Source organism: Saccostrea echinata, unplaced genomic scaffold (assembly GCF_033153115.1).
Source record: "Saccostrea echinata isolate AGI-Se365-2 ecotype Australia unplaced genomic scaffold, CSIRO_AGI_Sech_v1 ptg000009l, whole genome shotgun sequence".
Classification (NCBI taxonomy): domain Eukaryota; kingdom Metazoa; phylum Mollusca; class Bivalvia; order Ostreida; family Ostreidae; genus Saccostrea; species Saccostrea echinata.
Genome location: NW_026889758.1, coordinates 14,903,209 through 14,913,141, shown reverse-complemented (window position 1 = coordinate 14,913,141; position 9,933 = coordinate 14,903,209).

Genomic DNA, 9,933 nt, shown 5'->3' with positions numbered 1-9,933 from the left:
ACTCACCTGAGTAAAGAGCTAAAGCCACGAACCATCAAATTTGGCCCTGTGTTTTTCACAAAAATAAAGTTTTGATTCAACAAGAGTCCTATACATTAAATGTTAGAGGACAACATACTTATCTTCCATACGTAACTTATTTTGTTAAATAATGCGCCATTAGGCACGTGCGACGGTTGGAACATGCGATGGTGTGATAAAAGCGTTAAAAAATGCCGATTTTTCGACAGATTTTTCCAAAGTTAGTTGTGGCCACAGTCAAGAACAACTTTTATACTTACCATAGATATAGATATTGCCGATACAAATCTTTATGCTTATTATCGTTGTTGTTCGTGGGTGTGGCCAATATGAAATTTGATTTTATATTTAAATTTTGATGCATCAAATAATCACTAATTTGTGAATCAATCGTTAACATTTAATTCATACAACAATAAAAAATTATAAATTTCACAAAAAAGCAATTTATTGTTCGTTTAAAACGCTTATTGTGGAAAAAAAACCTCAAGAATAAACATTTTCTAAAATAAATATCTGGCAAAACATTTTTTTTATTGTGAATACATATGGGTCCATTATATATGACGTTACTAATAATACGTCAGTTATGACGTCATAAAGGCTCTAAACTATTTGGAATGTTGCTGAAAAGTTTTTATGCTCTGGAATGCTGTCATTATTTGTATGATTTAAGCCCAACTGGATGATACCATCAGATTATTGATTATCAGAAATTCACGCCAAATTGTTTTCTTTACTGCCCTTAACACACCCACCCCACCCCCACAATGCCTGCTATTTTAAAGCTGTTATTAGACCTACAATTTTATATTTAAGCATTTTGTTAAATATATATTTATTTTTATTTATTTATTTTTGATATTCTTGCGACAAGTTTAATAATGTTGTGCGTGTTAACAGACATGACTCAAATTGTAAACAAATTAAAAGAGAATGTAGCAAAGATATCACGCTAGACCTCTGTAAAACAAACGAAATAATAAAAACATAGCTTGCTGTGCAAAGTGAAAATTTAAAAAAAAAAGGAATTAAAAAACGCATTTGGATAATCATCTACATTTCGGCTAAACAGAATCTAGGTCACGGGCGCGGGTTCATCAAGTGCAAGTGTTTTGACGAAACCCGAATCGATACACACATGCATATATACTATAACTATATTCTTTTGTACCAGCATATATAAGCTATCGATATAATAACTGTATATTTTAAAAAATCCTCTGAGATGATTCTTATGCATGTAACACAAAAGTATGCAGTTTTGTTTTATCCATGAAATCTCATAGAGAGAGAGAGAGAGAGAGAGAGAGAGAGAGAGAGAGATTCCTTAAAATGTTTTTAAAACTCAAAACAATAAACCAAGAATATATTCTTTGAAACGTATGAGCGTAAGTTGTTTATAACTGGTTATTTTATACCCAATGAAGTAGATTTTTTTTTATAATACATGAAATAATAATATTTTTTAAATCTATTGTCAGCTTATTCTGGTGTAGTACACTTGTACCTCCTTCCTCAGTATTAATTAATTATTAGTGTCATGATATGTAAAAAGGACTTATCGGGGGGGGGGGGGGTAGATCCAAGACTTCCAGTTGAGGTTGAAAAAAGGGGGGGGGGGTCACAAACTAATGACAGCAAAACTTGCAATTAATGTAATTATTTAAAGTTTAATCCCATAAGTTGTCTTGAATTTAAATTTCTTTATTGTTTATTAATTGAAATCAATCTAGAAATTGAAAATTGCTTTATACTTTCCTACTCCTCTCATTTTTTTTTCTCAGTGAGAAGGGGAGGGGTGCCTGGTGCGGCGCCACCACTGTGTACAAAAACTATTTCATAAAGAAAACTGAAAAGAAAATATAGGGACAGCTCTTATTGTTTCTGAGGGTGTTACCTTTTTAAGCAAGATTTTGTTGAATAAAATCAATCTTGCGCTGATTGCAGGACAATAAGACAAGGATAAATGAACACCCGTACATGTCTTTCACTTATGACTGTGACCCACATCATATGGCCGTAGGAACCGGAAGGGGGGTGATAATTTTGCCGATATATAGATTACTATCATAAACATAGATACTATATGCTTGTGCCCCTCAATAAAAACGTCTGATGACCTTTTTTTTTTCTTTTTGCTTGTCAGGAAATTTTTGGTAGTGCCTCCTCAACTGTCAACTGAAAATGTATGGCTGAGCCCCCCCCCCCCCCCCCCAAATGAATTTGCTTCCTACGGGCCTGCACATATCAGCAATATAAATGCAGCTCTACTCTTTTTATAAACCATAAAAACCATTATGTGCAATGAAATCGAAAGTAGGAATTTTACACTATAGTTACGTATGCTAAAAACGAATATTTGCTCAAGTTTAATTATTTTGTACATTTACATGAAAAATAATCATATAATTTTCGCAGATTTCTATCTTTACAAATTCCTTGCAATTAAGATATTTGGGAGAGAAATATTCGAATATTTTGCAAGAGAAGGGGGGGGGGGTTCTAGCAAATATCGATAAATATAAAATAATGAACAGGGCTGATTTATTTTCTGCTTTAGCCTTGAATTAGTGATTTTTAACAGGTTTATCTTTCTTAAGAATATTTTTTTGGAAATGTATTCCATATTATTCCAAAGAAACTCACATTTAGGGCGACAATGTTTTGATGAGTTTTGTTTGCTTAATAAACCATTCTGATAAGTTGCGACACCCCTTTTCAATTAATCTATGTCTCTGTTTCGAAAACGACGTTCAAAATATTGTTACAATTAAATGAATAAAGGGATTAGAAACAAGTCTTTCCAACTTTTTACTTCCTCCCTTTTTCCAAATCATTTAGAACTTTTATATCTTAAAATACTCGCAAGTTAAGGATCTAAGAATTTCGCATTAAAAGTCTATTTCCATTTAAACAATTTTTTTTTTTTTTTGCAATTACTTCTATCCATTTATTGAATTACATCGTAGTTCTTCAGTTTAGAAACAGTCGTTTTAAGATCATTTCAGGTATCTCGTTATTTTTTTTTCTGACTGCCCTCTTCCCCAAGGCCACTTTGAAAAACAAACTTCGTGCCTGGACGCGCATTCCAAAGATCAGCTAATATTTGCAGGCGTGTAGGAAAAAGTCCGGAAAACTAAGTTGGACAGGCTATCGTCATTTGAAGCAAGTCGTTTGTTTTTTTTAATGATGTTCAATACTCAATACTTACATGTAATTAGGAGCGATGCATCGCACAAAAATGTGTTCAAGGGATAGAAATACAATGTTCCTTCTTAAAAATTATATTAGCATAGGGACCAGGTAGAGTGAAAACTTTCCGAGACAGTAACACAGATTATTTTTACTGTACATGTATCTATAAATTTCAATTAGTTAAACACGCAGTTGCCATCAAGACTGCGATGTGAAATCAATTTCCAACTGTCCTTAATTGTCTTAAATTAATTATGAAGTTTATTAGTAAGATAATAAATATCTATCCCAATTAATACTAGTTTTAATTCAAAGTCACATATGTAAAATCGCTCAAGGTAATTTTTCCGCCCTACGACGTTACGTTTCAAAAAATGACGTTCTACTAGCATTTTTCTTTTAAAACACCGTCATACTTCAAACTCTCTTTTTCAAAAAATATAATCGATATCGAAAAAAGAAAAACGGCAAAGAAAAGCTAAAAGTCAACACTATCAATTGACAAAACCCCGTTACTTTTTGAGACAGGGCCATTTTTGATGGTTCGTGGCTCTTGCTCTTTGACCCTGCTGTTCTTCACCAGATTTGCCCCCTTGTTATACTTGGCTCCATCCTATCTTCAGGGGTCATGATTTGAATAATTAAGAATCTACACAACATCAGGAAGCTTGCACATCAGTTTCAGATTTTCTGGCTCAGACTGGTTCTTTCTTTAAAGATTTTTTTGTTATACATGTATTTCAATATAAAACTATGGATTCCTAATGTGGCTCCACCCTATCCCACATGAGTCATGTTTTGTACAATATAGAATTTATGCTATCTCAGAAAAGTTTCATGTAAGTTTCAGCTTTTCTGGCCCAGTGATTATGAGGAGGAAGATATTTAAAGATTTTTCCATTAAATTTCAATGTAAAAATTTGATTTCCAGTTATGGCCCCACCCTACCCTCGGAGGCCATGATTTAAACAATTTAGAATCTACACTATCTCAGGAAAATTCCACACAAGTTTCAGCTCTTCTGGTCCAGTGGTTCATAAGAAGGTTTTTTAATGACCCCACTCTATTTTTGTCTTTTCTTGATTATCTCCCCTTGGAAGGGGACTTTGCCCTTCATTTTAAGAATTTAAACTCCTCTTTACCCAAGAATACTTTGTACCAACTTTGGTCAGAATTGACCCAGTGGTTCTTGAGAGGAAGTTGAAAATGTGAAAAGTTTACAGAGGGATGTACAGATGATGGAGAACAGGTGAGCAGAACAGCTCACTTGAGCTTTCAGCTCAGGTGAGATAAAAACATTCAGAACATGAATACTCATGATCTAGAGATTTGATGCAGCAGTTCAAGTTAGAATTCTATTCTGTAGTGGTACATCAGAAGGTGAATAGGAGAGATGTGTTCTGTATTATTATTTCTGCAGTAATTAGCTTAGCTTCATTCACCTTGTTTACTGTTCATTGTTCTTTTTTTTTTTTACTATCTATTTTATTTTTAAATTGTAACAATGTATGTTCACTCATATTGAGCAGAAGCTCTGAAATTTTACACAGATAAAATGTGTTCATCTTTTATATCATATTGTTTTTTTTTTTAAAAAGAATATTTACAATTGGCATTGTTAATGTCTACTTTAAATTTTTTTACTAGAAGGCATTAGTAAAATAAGTGTATTTTCTTTAGTTGTGTATAAAGATATGTATAATTATTTAGCTTTTATAGCCCATATATATTGTTCTTTTTTTCAAGATATGCTTTTTAGTACATATATGCTATATATAAAGAACAATAACCGTTGTTTTGTTGAAATGACTGCCACAAATATATACCGATTATTATAAATAAATATGAACTTTAAATCACTTTTGATTTGTGAGAACTTTATTTTCAAGTACTTTAAGTCATTATAATGCCACAGTGTTCAAATTTCACGATTTCTCAAAAATTACCAATCACGATGGTTTTAATTTCACGCTGCAAGAAATTAATTTAAATTCGTATAAGCATTTAAACGTTTTTTAAAAAAAAACTAATGATAGCATTCACAATGGGTTTAATTTCGCGAAAAAATGATGAATTGTGAACATAGTGAAATTTAAAACCATCGTGATTATTTTTGCCAATCGACAGTTATTATGCAGGAAAGTATGCATGGGAAAAATTTCATTTTCACATTTATTTAAATTAATAAAGTAGTATACTACAGAAACCAAAAATCGAGAAAATTTTGTCTCGCTAAAATACTAATACCTAATACATGTAACCATCTTGCAAAATTAAGGTGTCATGAAAATTTGGTGATTTACAGAATTATTTAGAATGGTGTTTAATTCTCCCAAAGTTGTTTGTTATTTATGAGTCCCATGTTTTGAAAAATGAACAGTACTGACTTGCTGAACAAATTGATAGGAATTATTTAAGAACAATACTGATTTGTTGAACAAATTGATAAGAATTATTAAAAAAAACATTTCAAGATGTCAATCAAACATTCTAGAGGAATAATTAAAATAGAACATGAAAAGGAAGGTTTTTTTGGGGGGGGAGGGGTTTCTCCCCCAGAAAACTTGGACACAAATTTGCAAGTGATTCACATATTAGACACAGACAAGGATGAGAGTATCTGCAGGGAGTTCTACAAATATTTCATATTCTCACCTGTGTTCTACAAATATTTCATATTCTCACCTGTGTTCTACAAATATTTCATATTCTTACCTGTGTTCTACAAATATTTCAATTTCTCACCTGTGTTCTATAAATATTTCAAATTCTCACCTGTGTTCTACAAATATTTCAAATTCTCACCTATCTGTTTTTAGCAGTGTTTGAAATAACCTTGTGCCCAACTGCCTGAGATGCATAAACTTTGCTGATGGTGAGCGATGTCAGACTGGACATAATCATTAAACTTAGTTTAACTGTTTAACAATCCAAGCATCAGAACTCGTAAATCTTTACATTTGCATATGTTTTCTCTTATATAACATGTTAGATCAATCCATTAATTATATCACAAGGTCAAAGGGTCAAAGTTGTTCATCCAAAGGAAGGTCTTGTCACAAGGATTACACATGTGAAGAATGAAAGCCCTAGCACCAACTGTTCACAAAAGTTATGGCCAAGGTTAAAGTTGGGTAAAATTTTGTAAAACTGGATCAAACTCCATGGTCAAAAGGTCAAATGTGATGGTTCCCAAAGAAAGGTCTTGTCATAAGGAATACACATGTGAAATATGAACGCTATAGCTCCAACCAATCAAAAGTTATGAGCAATGTTAAAGTTTTTGCGGACAAACAGACAGACAGAGGGACAGACAGGGCAAAAACTATATACCCCTGAATCTTCGATACGGGGGCATAAAAATCTAGGTCAGATCCAGCATCCAAAGCATATGTGGTAGTGTCCATCCCTAGATTCAACGTCCATGCAAGTTTGGTCCAGGTAGGGCTTATAATTACTTGGGAATGGACCTGCTCCAAAAATTTAACTTAGCCACTTATCTGGAAAATCTAGGTCAGATCCAGCATCCGATGCTTGTGTGGTAGTGTCCAACCCTAGATGCATCATCCATGCGGACAAACAGACAGACAGATGGACGGACAAGGCAAAAACTATATACCATGCAAGTTTGGTCCAGGTAGGGCTTATAGTTACTTGGGAGTGGACTTGCACCTAAAACTTTAACCGGGACGTCGACGCCAACGCCGGGGTTATAGCATAAGATCATCTTGTCTTCACTGAGGTGAGCTAAAAATTACTTTCATAGTTTTTAATGGTTAGGTAGACTTGTAAATAATATAGAACTTTTCCTTTCTTAACATATCTTCATACTTTTTCAGCTGCTTTATGGAATGCCACTTGTCCCTCTAAGAAGTTGTACTGACTAATTAGATCGGTGAACTATTAAGTAGGTTAGAGTCTCATGTCAATGGTTAATATATTTCTTTAAAAAGATTAGAATTTTTTTCAGGGATTGTGGTGTTATAATCATCACACAAATAAAACTTGTATTCATAGATAAAAATGGGACAAAATACCTTAGCTTTGTACATTTACTGTTCTTCAGAGACCAAGAGAGGCCAATGCGAGATGGAACGAGATGGGTTTACTAATAGTGCTCAAGAACTATTGTTCTGTTTAGTCCACAGGGGGAGAGTGACAAATGGGGGCAGGTACAAGCAAGTAAATAGGTCAACTTTTTAAAGATTTGTTACCGAGTACTGAATAAATTATTTTGCTGATCCCTGACCATTCTCTTTCTTCTGCTTTCGGGCAACATAGCTTAATTTATCAGCTTATTTTGTTTTATTTTATACTTCAATCTATGGATCCTTTATAGATACATTATACTCAGGTGACCATTAAGGCCCTTGGGCCTCTTGTTTTATGTTAAGTTTCAAACACTGGCTTTATTTTGGTATATTTTGTCAGAGTATGCAAGCACTTTTCCAAACAAACAGTAGTTTGTCAAATAATAATTAAGCAAATGCTAGGATGCATGATATACATAGTTCTTGTTATGCTTACAGGGATCAGGCCAACATACATATATTTATGATCTTGATAGGTCAAGTTGACTCATGTCTGCATTGTGGCCCATTGGTAGGTCAGATTGACTCATGTCTTCATTGTGGCCCATTAGTAGGTCAGATTGACTCATGTCTGCATTGTAGCCCACTGGTAGGTCAGATTAACTCATGTCTGCATTGTGGCCCATTGACAGGTCAGACTGGCTTTTGTCTGCTTTGTGGCCCACTAGTAGGTCAGATTGACTAATGTCTGCATTGTGGCCCACTAGTAGGTCAGATTGACTCATGTCTGCATTGTGGCCCATTGGTAGGTCAGATTGACTGTGGTCCATTAGGCCATATTCAACCCATCAAATGGTGCAGAAATTTTTTTTTAAATCAATAAAAAATTTAACACTTTTTAAGTTTATTAAAATGTTTGCATCAACACATACATGTACATTGTTTCGAGTTCATTCTAATTTTTGCAAAGGGATTTACAGAACTTTTTTTGACAAAGCTACAACTTTTAAAACATACTAGTGTACCTCTAAATCTGTTAATTCCTTGTTCAATTTAACTAAGCATTTCAAGTTGTGAAGTTTAAGACCGTAGAATATTTGTTAATTTATTGTCTCCCTTTGGGAAAGAATTTTTTTAGCTATGTCCTGGATAGTGGTTTCACTGGTTTGATGAGGAAAATCAACACACACACACACACACACACAAAATGCCTTTCTGCACTAAAGATTTTATATTCATATTTGAATATTGCACTTTATAAAATTGCACAATTTGAAGTATTTTGATGTACATGTATATCCATCATGAATCGTCTTGTTAAAGCTGAAATCTCTGTATCAGGATATGCTTAGCTTTTAACACAAATTATGATATGTTTTTAAAGTATCATATATATATAATTAAATATTCACACAAAAAAAAACACATCAAAAAATGAAGTTTATCCCAGACAGTCTACCTAAAAGTTCAAAACAATGTAAAATAAATAAATAAGTATATGTTATACATGTAGTATCAAATCAAATTAGCATGAACAGAAGCCCCAGTATATGTTACGTATAGAAAAATGAAATGTATAATAAAAAAAAAACAATACAGATCTAATATATTGTACAGTCATTAGTCTCTATAAAAAATACAAGTTAGTACAAATGTACTGATATGATCATTGGATGATTTTAAATGCTGTATGTGTACTTAAAAAAGCGGGCTTCATATTTTAGCAGCTTTGGCGCAGACAGCGATGTGCTAATTCATGAATACTGCTAAGAAATCATTTATATATACAATACAGGCACGGACCTGTGTAGTGCTAATTCATAATTACGCCAACAACTCCATACCCGGTGATTGTGCTAAAATTTGAATACGCCAATTTATGTACACGTAATTTATTGAATACTCTAAAACAAGTAGATTTTGGTGTACAAATGTACTGATATGATCATTTAGTAGATTTTGGTGTACAAATGTACTGATATGATCATTTAGTAGATTTTGGTGTACAAATGTACTGATATGTTCATTTAGTAGATTTTAGTCTACTAGTCTTTGGTCTTGATAGAACAATTGAATGATAATTACGTTTATTGCTCCAACATTGTAATTTTAAAGAATTAGTTATAATGAAAATAATACCCCCACTGTATAAGTATTGCATCTCAACATAACATATGCAGTATGTTGTGAAATCTTAGACAATGCATAGAAAAAATGCTTACATGAATTAATGCTATCATGTTTCATTCACAGTGATATATTGTACGTGTACTGTTTTAGCATACAAAGTGATGTACATTTATTATATAGCTAATAAATAATCTATAATAAAAAAAATACTAAAATTCTACAGAATTTTAGCATCCAATATCTTGGCTTTTATTGTAGCCGAGTATGCAAAATGTATTCCGAAACATTCTGGGAGCAAGTGTTCAATATCGAACCCTCTGTATAAACAAGAAAAGTCGTCTGGTCAACCTCTCAAAGGCAATATTTATGATATTTAGTAGTGGCAGCTTGGTAAGATGTGTCTATTTTCACACAAAATTGAAATTATTAATTAATAATTTAGTAAATATAAGCCTCAATAAAACCTCAGTAAGTAAAACATAACACTTGGTAGGGTCACTGGAAGGATGTGATACTGAACACTAACTGGACAGACTCTGATATTGCAGTTTTA